The sequence below is a fragment of the Seriola aureovittata genome, chromosome 14 (assembly GCF_021018895.1).
Source record: "Seriola aureovittata isolate HTS-2021-v1 ecotype China chromosome 14, ASM2101889v1, whole genome shotgun sequence".
Taxonomy (NCBI): Eukaryota; Metazoa; Chordata; class Actinopteri; order Carangiformes; family Carangidae; genus Seriola; species Seriola aureovittata.
The window spans coordinates 6,649,734-6,662,137 of NC_079377.1; positions in this window are offsets into that span (position 1 = coordinate 6,649,734).

Consider the following 12,404-nt stretch of genomic DNA (forward strand, 5'->3'; position numbering starts at 1 on the left):
GTGACAAAGTGAGTTGCTGGTATTTTTGTACGTTTGTCTACTGTTTAAGTCCATGTATAAAAGAATATGTTTTCTATAATGAAAGGCTGAAGGATTTAAACTTGGTTCTCTGCATTATTTCAAATAAAATATCCTCTGAATTTCACTGTACTCTTAACTATCTTACTCTGCAAGTTGTCAAATCTATAATTATCCTTTTGTTTCTCCTCTGAATCGGTGTCACACTGCTTTGGTTACAGTGTTTTTTTAAAGTCATACTTATTCACCACTTTTTTTTTTTTTTTAAAGTATATTTTTTTGGGCTTTTATGCCTTTAATGGACAGCACAGTGGAGAGTGACAGGAAACGGGGAGGCAGAGAGAGGGGGAATGACATGCAGTGAAAGGCCGTCCGATGCAGGATTCGAACCGGGGCCGACTGCAGCGAGGACTGTAGCCTCTACACATGGGGCGCCTGCTTAAACCACTACGCTACACGACGCCCCCTTATTCACCACTTTTAAATGTGCTCTTCATACAAGGCCAAAACAAGAGCGATAAAGTGCATCAAAGCTCTGTTCATAAATCCAACATTTGTATCGAGTTACTGTGACTTTACAAATTTTTGAGAAGGCTTATTTCCCATCAGCCATTTCCCAAAGTCAAACTTTTTTAATGCACATGTGAGTATGGATAGTAAAATAAATTCCAGATTGCACCTTTAAACTCCATTCAGTGAAAATTACTGCTTCACTCGCACTGTGCTGTCAAGCTTAATAAATTCCCCCTGAAAGCATGTTCTTTGCATGCAGCCTAATGTGTTTAAGCCCTGAGTCTGGGCAACATGTGCAAACAAGTACCTACTTGCACCCATCCACACACACAGAGCTGTAGCCATCACCCCCCGCCTAGCTTTAGCTTATTAAGATGGGCAGATTTACAGCTGATGTGGAGCCGTAATTGGCAGTTTCACCAGGAGTGATAATGCAGTGGTGTCAGTCGCACTCTGTAATTACACTGGAAATGATCTGCTACTCTCGTGTGTTTGTGTGTGTGATTGTAAGCTGGTCTTTTTTTCATGCTTACGTACGTATGTGTGAGAATGTGCACCAGTCGGTGTGAATGCTTCGTAGCGTGTGTACGCTTGTGTCTCTGTCAGTGTGTTTATCTGCTTGCGTGTGCATGAGTGTATAAGGAAATGACAGAGCCCCTGTGATGTGAAGTCCCATAGAAGTGTTTGCTGTAGTTGTGGCTCTTCTAAGCTGAGAATGGCAACAATAACAACCCCCTCAGCACTGGAAGGAGTGATGTCAGCCTCTCCCCTCCCTTCTCACACACACACACACACACAAACAACTGACACCCCCTGGATCGCTCACATCAGACACTGGCACAGCATACCAGCCTAACTTAGCCAGTCCTTACACACACACAGCTTCTGTCGCTTCACTCTCCAACCTTTCCTCGCACCCTCTGCTGAATAGCCACATTCATAGCTGTCTGCAGAGAAACATAAAACACTATTAACAAAACAGCAAGGGCCTGCTGAGTGACACCTGCCTGGCCCTGCCAATGTACACTTAAGCCCGCTCCAGTAACAAGTGTTATCATAGTCAGCCCTAAGGAAGGTGTCATAAAAAATATGTTAGAGTTTAAAAATATGGATCCTGGAGGGCAATTTGTGTGAAGCTGGGGGAGGATGGCCGTACTGTAGCTTGGAGGCAGGGCAAGATGGCAGAGCAACAAGTATAACAGAATCTACAGCCAGGTGTGAGTGCATGGACTGCAGGTTATAAACACCAAGCATGGAGTGTCGGAGGTGATAGCCAGCCTGTATTTAGGGCAGAGAAGAATGGTGCTACATAAAGAGCCAATGGAATAATACCAGTGGGAGCACTTTAGTGAGCTGCTGCATGGAGCCAGTGGAAAATAAAGCTGTGCCATGCTAGTGAAGGTGCCAGACTGAGAGGAGAGGAGGCAGAAGTAGAAAAGAAGGATGATGTTGATGTGCAGATGATGATGGTGAAGAGGTAAAGGGTGTCAGAGAATGAACAGGATGATGAGGACTCGGATATTAAACACCAGTTGTTCCAACAGTGCTACATCAGCATCATATGGCCTGGCTACAGGTGCTGCAAGATTTGTTCCTTTGCAGTTTTTCAATGTGCTTATATATTTCATCACATTTTCATCACGTATTACAACTTGTATTTTTCACTTCATATTAGAATTTCATCTTACATTTTCAAATGTGTTGAACAAAAGCAATAAAATGATTTACAGTATATTATCACCCCGGTTAAACTACGTTGTGACTGGAACCAAAGTTCCAGGTGAAGAAAACATGGCTCAGCAATGCATGATGGTCCCATGCAGTTATGTTGATGCTTTGGAAGCTAACAGATCTGGCAATATTGCCTTTGCCATTTCTCACTCACTGCTGTGTTCGTATCAACCTCACAAGTCAGCCATTGACTTGTACTACTGCAGACTTTTGATCAGTCCTGTATCTGATGGCTGCTGACTTTTACCCTGGTTATATAAACCATTCCACCATTTTCAATGTGCACATAGAGTAATTGCAGCTGTACAGTATGTAAACAAGCCTGAAACACAGTCTGTGATATTGCAGGGATGGCGGTCAGAAGTCAGCTGTTGAGGTGGAGTCATAAGTGAGTTTTCAGCCTCTTATAAAACAGAACAGCATCAGCACTGACTCTGATGGGAAGATTTTTGACAGACTGGCTTGTGATATTTTCATACACTTCACTACAAAACATCACACTGCACTGTGTTGTCCATCAACACCTAGCTCTCATTGAAATACATGGGATACTGTGAGTTTTTTCAACAGATCATAGGTTCTGGGATATCACGGAGCCTGAGCACTATGCAGCACCTGTAAGTCCACTTGCCTCCCTGCCTGTAACCACAGGCGAGGACAGAGGACTGCAGAGTTTTCCCAGGCTCGGCCAAGGTGCGTATAAAGGCAGCTCTGTTCGCTCTCTGCCTGCATCTCGTGCTCAATCTCTTTGAACTGGGCAGTCATGTCAGCAGCTCCCAGCCCCCCGCCACCACACCGCCCTTCATGTGCCCATGGGGAGCGATAGGCTGGTCGCAGACAGATCCACACAACACCCAGAACAAATGCACACACGCACGCACACACGCATGCACACACACACACATCTATAAACACATGTGCTTGGTTGTGCCCTGTCTGCCTACAGGAGACGCTGATGCAGACATGTGCAGTATTCATTAGACAGAGAGAGGGAAGAGGAATATGTACCATTGGCTGTATTACTGCATTTAGCATGCATTCAGTTACCAACACAGTGTTTGAGCCAAAGTTGGCATTTAATAAGTTGTGTCAATGCTGTAAAATTAAACTTTTGGCTGTTGATTAGTAAACATTAATTTAACAGTGTCTGCTAGCTTGAGCAAAGATGGTTTGTTGCATATTATTGTTATATATTATAATATTCCACTGCAAGCAAACAAATCATGGGACATCATGGGTGTGTCTGGCTAGCAGCTTGTTTGCTCATTTGCAAAGATTGTATGAATAAGCAATCAACAACAACAATTTAAGTGACTCTGTAGGTTTTTCCTGTTGATGCCACTCAGTTTCATATTTGAAATAGTTTGTGTTTTTGCTGTTCAAAAAGACAGACAGAGTGAGCCTGCTGGTTAGTGAACAATGTAGCATCAGCTGATTGTTATACATTCTTGACAGAGAGCATTTGAGTACTATCGACAGCTAACACTAGCTGAGGTACTAAATAAAACTCCCTTAGCTACACTTTGAATCTGCAGTGACTGATGTTATAGCCACTTGCAAATACAACATTCTCCCCACTGCCATTAGGTTGTACATAGCACCTTAACCAAAGGCAGTCACTCATGACCTGGACTATGAATCTAAACTGCAGATATGTGCAGACTGCTGAACAATTTGAATTTCTCCAAGGGGATGAATAAGGTACCTATCAATCTATCATCACGTTTTAAGTTGATCTGGTAAATTTGCTAACAACTATATTAGCAATTAGCACATTTGATTATGAGCAACATCATTCATTTAAAGCTGTGTTCATGGCCATCTGACTTGGTCTCTACTAACTAATGAAGGCCATATCTGGTTCTTTAGCTATTAAATGCTTAGTTGCTAACTGTGTTACATGCTGAGCAGTTAGTGAGCAGTGGGCTCTTCGACTTTTTCACTGAATACAGCTGCCTGCTGTGGTTGAAAACAACACTATGACAGCGGTAAAAGTGAACGACAGCAGTAAAGATGCGGCCCAGACAGCTAAGCAATGAGCTGAAATTCACTATAAAGCTTTGAAAAGCCAAGAGGAGGTACAAATGACTTTTCACATTGCTTTCACTGATTTTTTTATGATACATTTATTAAACATTAATTATCAGTCCATTAAACTATAACATTAGCTAATGTTAGCTAAGCAGCTAAAGGGTGATAAGAACTGTAACCATGGATTTATACCTTCTTTACACCAAAATTAGCATGTATAATGAGGTTTTATAAACACAGGAAACTCTTTTCTTACTGCTAGAGGAGCTTGCCTTTCATCACAGCACAGAAAAGGGACAAAAGGTTGCGTGTTCACCTGGGTATCGTGTTTACATCATTGCTGATCAGAGCTGGAACCAATAAATATCCACAATTACTACAGAGTCATTTGACCCAGGAGTGAATGCCAGTTGTACTCTTCTACTTTGTGGACAAAAGCCTGATGTTAGCTGGTCTTAACAGGTGTTTTGACCAATGTGAAAGGAGCTTTAGAAGATAGTAGTAGTATCTGATATCTTCAGCTTTAAAAAAAACATGTTTTGAATATAATAATACAAAGCTTATTTTAGGTATAAAAGTGATGTAGCTATCACAAAATCTGAGCTTTAATACATATTCAGGTTTTTTAAAGTGAACTTAAAGCAAAATACTGCACTCTCATTTGTTTAATTTAATGAAAAGCAAAACAAGCCATTTAATATGGCTTATATAAATTCTCATATCAGAATTTTGTAGCCTTCAATAAGTTCACAGTTAGAAACAGTGGAAAAATACTAATTGGCCCATTTGACCCAGATAATCCTGCCAGGATATTATATTCAACAGGAAGGTTTTTAGCGAGAGATAAGCTGTACACAAACATACAAAACACATAAACATTAGAGAAAACTAGGATTATGCAGTAATTTATAAAACTGTATTGAATTACAGTATGTACAAACACATCAAGCGTCTTTGCCTTGCCAAATACGTGTAGGCATAGATACACATGTACACTTTCCCTCTCATACACACCTACAGTCAATATACAAACACTCTAATCAGGCATCCTTCCCTCCTTTTCCGGCCATGGTGAGGTTAAAGCTGGTCTGTAGATAGAGTACACAATCACGCTGGCACAGGATCAGACAGTTCGTTTCCTCTATCACAGGTCATCATTCTGTTATTTATACCATCCATGTCTGACTCATACTGTGATTGCTACACAGTGAGCAAAACAGACACAATGGAAGCCTTATAAATCATTGAGTCCATACAAAGTATTTAGAGGACTGATGAAACACACCTGGCTCATGCCAAAATGAAGATTATGGTGTTTGTTAGCAACAAAGCAGTAAATACACAAGTCATGGTGACCGGAGGGAAGTGCATGTGTGTGTATTTGTATGAATGTGTGTTTATTTCAATGTCTGTTGTGGCAGAAGCAGATGTTTTAAAGAAAGAAAGATGTTGAACTTGTGTGTGTGTGTTTATCTACATATGCAAACTGTTCATGGGAAAAGACAGAGCAACAGTCAGAGAGACAACTGTGAAAGCAAGACAAATATATATTCATATTAACAGCATATGAAAACTCTCCTCTCTCTCTCCCTGTGATGAGTTCAGGTCAGTCCATCCAAGAGCGCTGCCTGGCTCAAACTCTCAGGAAGGACCCTTTTAGGGATTCTGGCCCTCCATCAGGTCACACACTCTTCCTCTTCCAGAGGGCTCTGCACACACATAAATCAAACACACTCCCAGCGCTCTCCCCATTATTTGTGACATCTATCTGGATGGGCAGACGCATTGTAGAGGATGTGGTCGTTTACCAGGCCCCGCCAGGCCAGAGTCCTGGGCCAGGGGAGTGGGGCGGAGGCTGGAATACAAACAAATCCCTGGCTGGGATGATAATACTCCCCATGCTATTTTTTCCAAATGAAAGCCTTAAACCTTGCTGGGAAGATATAGGAAGTTGCAGAAGTTGAAGAGTTTCAAGTCCAAAGTTTCCTGGAAGTTATGTGACGCAGCAATAATTTGTTGTAAAGGTTTAAGTACAGGTTTCCTGGATATAAAACAAGAGAATTAGTATGTTCATGTGCACCTATACTCCCACACAAACACCAATTCATACAAAATGTCACACATTTGACCCAAGTGACCGTAAATGAAGAGTGAAGTGCTGCAAATCCTTTAAAACCACTGTCATTTCCAGGAAGATGGTGTGTGTGTATATGAGTACGTATGTGTGTGTGATTGGAGTTGGCAAAGAAGACAGGCTCTTGGAGAGATGTTTAATTAGGTTAAGGAGGTGCAGCAGGCAAGACAGCCAACTGGCCCTACACACCCTTGTCCCCGACACACACACACACACACACACACACTCGTAGACACTCACCTCTCAAGTGTATCTGGCTCCTCTGGCTCTGTACACGCAAAACTTGGAAAACTGTGCAAGTTTCCAGCTGCCACCTGCTGCTGTACTCACTTTTCATTACTCCTGAGTGAGAACGCACAGCACAACTTTGAGTAACCTGCAACCTTTCATTTATTTTTAACGTCTGTAGAAATTGAGGCGGCACGGTGGTGCAGTGGTTAGCGCTGTCGCCTCACAGCACGAAGATTCCGGGTTCGAGTCCCGGCTCAGACGCGGGGTCTTTCTGTGTGGAGTTTGCATGTTCTCCCCGTGCTTGTGTGGGTTCTCTCCGGGTACTCCGGCTTCCTCCCACAGTCCAAAGACATGCAAATGGGGACTAGGCTAATTGGTTACTCCAAAAATTGACCATAGGTATGAATGTGAGAGTGAATGGTTGTTTGTCTCTGTGTGCTCTGCGATGGACTGGCGACCTGTCCAGGTACCCCGCCTCTCGCCCGAAAGGATGCTGGGATAGGCTCCAGCCCCCCCCCGCGCCCCTACTAGAGGATAAGCGGTAGAAAATGGATGGATGGATGTAGAAATTGACAAAGCAAATATGGAAATGTAGAAAAATGATTTACTTTTGACCTTTACTTATCCCTCAGTATTTGAACATGCACTGTATACTTCACTTTACCATGGTAGAGGTAAGCACACACACATCGTCCAACATAAAAACCTTGCCTTGAGGCACGTTGGCAGTAGCTCTTGACTTGGATTGGTAAATCAGTGCTCATCGGCGAAATAGTTCCTCACCTCAAAATAAAGCCTTGTCATTCATGTCAGTGAGGCACTGCAGGATCCTGACACAGAGAGCTCCAAATCCAGAGACAGTTTGTTCAAAGACGGCACATGGATATATCTTACTCCTCTCTAGTGTAGCTACATCTGCAGAGACTGTCCTTTGTGATAGTGGAAGTTAAGGTGACTACAATGACACTGAAATTAACTCTACCTCTCTCAGTCACATTCAGATTACAAAACAAGACTGTGTTAGTGCATCTGTTGGTGTTGTGTTTGTCCACCAGAAGCTCTGTTATAAAGTGGTCATTTTATCCACTTTGAAGCCACTTTTTAATGCACATTTTATCAAGGATTGATTGATTGATTGATTGATTGATTGATTGGGATGGAAGTACTGAGTTACATTTACTGTCATTACTGTAACAGTCGTTTTATTCTGTACTTTTTGTGTACTGCATGCTTGTGTATGTTCGTCGCTGCAACTACCAGCTATCTTTCTACAAAGCACAGTTTACTGGCTTATTTTCACTATAAATTCATTTCTGATTTTAGGAGAAACAGAAAACTTTCCAGAGTTGTACAGTCTTTTGTTGAAGGAGTATAAACGTTGTTGTATCTAATAGTCATTTAATGGACTCCCTGGATTGTATTTTGTCTGCCGCCCCTTGTGCTGCTTTGCTGTAGAGGTACTTTCAGTCTGAAAGCACACTTACACAACACTCTCAAAAGATGATGATGATGATGAAGTGGGAGAGACATTCACAGTTTACCTTGTGAAAGTGCAGGTTAAAAAATGTAAATGGCACATCTGGGAATTCTTCACCGGATGACCTTGAAAATTCACACACTTCCCATGAAGAACAGTCACATAATTGGCTTCCTAGAAACAAAACATTATCTCATGTCTTCCTCAAAACTCATTCACCCTCCCTGGCTGTAGGTTATATCCAACACACCCACACATCTCCCCCTCTGACAAGACACACCTCTGACCTCAGAGTTTGCTGGTGTGCAGCCAGGCAAAATGACATCACTTCCTTTTGGCAGCTTGACAGACTCTTCATCAGTGAAGTTGCTCAAGGCTTGAGAGAAGAAGTGGAAGAAAAAAACAATAATGATAATAATTATACCTTCACACGTAATGAGCAGAGCCCATGGGCCACAATATATAACAGCTGGGCCTGGGAGCTGTCAGACAGCTAGATAGTGAGTGAACACTCAGTGCTAATCAAACACACATGTGAGTTATAGCTTGTGACACATAGCTGTGTGGTTAGTAATGGGTTGGGGGCAGGTTTGGATCTAGATATCTTAATATACTGTGGCAAAACGCCTTTCAAAACACTGAAATGAAAGTTTGACGTTATGGGTGAGAAGTTATTTCAATATCTAGGCTTTTGCAAAATTTTGAATAGATTTCAATGTATAATGTATATTTTCCCACAACTCTTTTGGTGTTCTTGTGTGAAGCAATTATCCTAAAGTTGGTAGTCCTAACATCATCATTATAACCAAGCGCCAACCTCTGGGGCTGTAAAATGAAGCCAACACCTATGTGCCAATCTGCAGTTACACGAATGGCCACTTGAGACTGACACCAAAAGTGAGTCAATATCCACAGACTCCAGTGTTAAAATGAACAACTTTACAACAGAAATAAACATGTTTACAGCCTGGTGCAACGGTTTTAGTCTGTATCGGTAATTTCCCTCTGAACAGGAGTGATAACAGAGTTATGTAAATCACCCGTTTACATTTTATTAAGGCTTAAAGTTATGCATAATTGAGGGCATGCTACTTTGAGTTGACTTTGACGGACACGCCGCATCTTTGCCCATTTTTTAATTTAAAAATAGGCGGAATCAGGCACTGACATTCATGACAAGTGTTTTTATCATTTATTTATTAAAAGCATTGGCAGTTAATTTGATATTTTAATTGAAAAAGATTAGGCTACAATGATTTGCAGTCTTTGTAGTAGTGTGTGCACATTCAACTGTGTGTGTGTGGTGTGTGTGTGTGTGTGTGTGTGTGTGTGTGTGTGTGTGTGTGTGTGTGTGAGTGATTAATGCTGCAGGCCAGATTAGGGCAAAGATATGAGCACAGGCCATGCCACAACACCTACAAACTTGCAGTTTATGGTGCCTTCAGGTTCTGTTTATTCTCAAGTCTCCTCTTCATCACTCTGTGTGGTTTCATCATCACACACTCTCCCGCTCCTCTTTTCTCATCAAACAGTTTGTCCAATCAGTGTCCAATCAGTTCACTTTTAATTACATTATCACTCATACTCATGCACACAAACTCGTTGTTACAATGAAATGGATCTCCAAGCTGTATATTCAAATCATAACAAACCAAAGCTATTGTACAACTAAAGACAGGATGACCCACATCCTGCTCACACAGACAAAATGTGTCTCAAGTGGAATGTGTTGGTTGATATGAACCTACTATATAACCAATACAAACCCATGATCTAATAATACTGCACAGGTTGTTCTGACATAATGGAAACCAAACAAAAAATGTGTACAATGTATGTATATTGGTAGACTGCTGCTAGTACACTGTGCACTGTCATATTACATTTTATGTGAGGCACCAATGTCATCAAGACATTGTTTGGATTTGAGACAAAATCTGATTTGAAAAAATCCTGTCACATGAAGGAAACAGGTTTTGCTAGGTTGCAGTGCTTGAAGGTTTAGCATACACTAAAATGAGAGTCAAGGCTGCATGCTTAAACTTTAATACACACTATGTTGATGCTATGCTTTTATTTCAGCACTTTATAGAGCTATAGTAGGTTCAATCCTAACAGTGCTAACACACAGCTATATTCAGAGACAGTATTTGCTCTATGCTGACTCTTTTGACACACTACATTGGCAGAAAATAGACTATAATATTTTTGTTGGCTTGAAAAACAATAGATACCATGCTAAAACTTTAGCAAATGCTATGTTAAGATGTAGTAGGCTATGTGGTAATACTTTAGCATGCTATGTTGAGAGCCCATAAACACCATCATAATACCTTTGCCTATATTACTATACTGACAAAGAAGACTCCATGCTAAAGACACCATGCTAACACTTTAGCATTAGCTTTGAGAAACAGTAAACTCTATGCTAACATTTTGAAAACACAACAGACAATAGACTCCATGCAAACACTTAAGCTATCACTGTTCATCATCATTATCATCATCATCATCATCATCATCATAATCATCATGTTAACATTTTTATATACACTATTCTGAGTGATAAGCTTAATTTAAAATGACTTAGCATTTAGCTTTAACACTGTCTTTTTCCTCATTTTCTCTGCATCACAATTCCTCTTTCACATCTTAAGCTGCATGTTAAAGGATGTTATTTTATAATAATACCTAAAAGAAATTCATACTTTACTCACCATTTTACTTACAGTGCACTGTCATATTTATTCTAACATGCACACAAATAAAGTAATCTTGAGAGGAGACGACTGGTTTACACTGAAAGCTAAGTGAGAGGAGAGAAATCAGCTGTGGGAGGAGAGGGAGAAAAAATAACACTGGCAGAATGAAAAGACTCCTGCAAATGTTTGTACAGGCAAGTATGGTGATAGGGACTGTGATGAAATGTAAGAAAAAAATGTGTTTACTGGATCAGATGAGACTTGGTAACTTCTTGAGTAGTTTTGGTGACATTTTCCCACCCCATACTTATTGTGAATGCTGCTTGTTTAAGTGGATAATCAAGTACTCTTTACAAGAATACACCCCTGACTTTTTTTGCAATATGGTGATCTCATGCTCACTGCATCTGGCCTGATTTCAATGGAGCAAGTTGAAGTCTCTCAGCACACCATGTTTTCTACATCAGCCCCGTTCTTGAGCCTGTGACAGTCAATAATACACATCAACCTCAGGGTTAAATTTTTGTAACCAGTGTCTTGTGTGTGTTGTATTGAGGTTTAACCATATCAGTTCTACCTAAACTATCCACCTTCTATTCATGCATACGTAACCCCAATCATATCTCCACAGCTTTCCTCCTTCACCACTCTTAGGTATGTTAGTGGGCAGCATGGCAAGATGAAAAATGACAGCCTGTTTGACTTAAATATGCAGAAGCAACCAGCTAGTACTCAAATGGCACATTTTCATCAACACACATTAAAAAAAACAACCTATCCAGACATCTATATGTGCAGGTCATGCTGCAGTTCTCACTAGATAATAAAGTCAGCTTGAGTGAATTGTACAGAGAGATGAGAACACACACACCCAGAATACATAGAGTGCAGAAGGGGGAAGAGCAAAACTGGACCAACTGTTTTCATTCAAACACTAGACACAGCCAGTCATATTCAAGCATCACATCGGCAGCGGGGGGGGGGGGGGGGGGCAAAACAAGGAGCAGCACAACCAAAAAGTGGGCAACACTGACCCCCAGTGGAAGAAAAGTGAGCTGTCATGTCAAGTCAATAAGAGTTTATTTAGCACAGTTATCGATGAAAATTAATATTTGCATTTCTCCCAGGAGCTTTAAATCATGTTATGATGTTTATAATAGAAATGTGATTATACACTTCACTTTTTAATGGAGCAAATTGGTCCAGAAAACTGAATGAAGCCAGAAAAAAAAGGCAGATTTGGACTGAACTCTGTCTATATCGGATTTACAATACAATGACACAACTATCTAAACTGAATATAACTTGAAGTAGTATTTTCTTCAAATATTATTTTTGGGCATGAGATTTGATATCCATTTTAACTATTTGTGAATGGATATAATACCCTGCACTGTGGGATCTGACATCCATTACAGTTTTGACATACATTATAAACTATTTATAAATGATTACTACAAATATGGAGTCAGAATATAAAGTACTGCAAGTACATGAGTCACTTCTTTTTTCAAAAGTTTTGGCTTGATATTTGCAAAGATGGAGTGATACTGCCCCCTGTTGACAG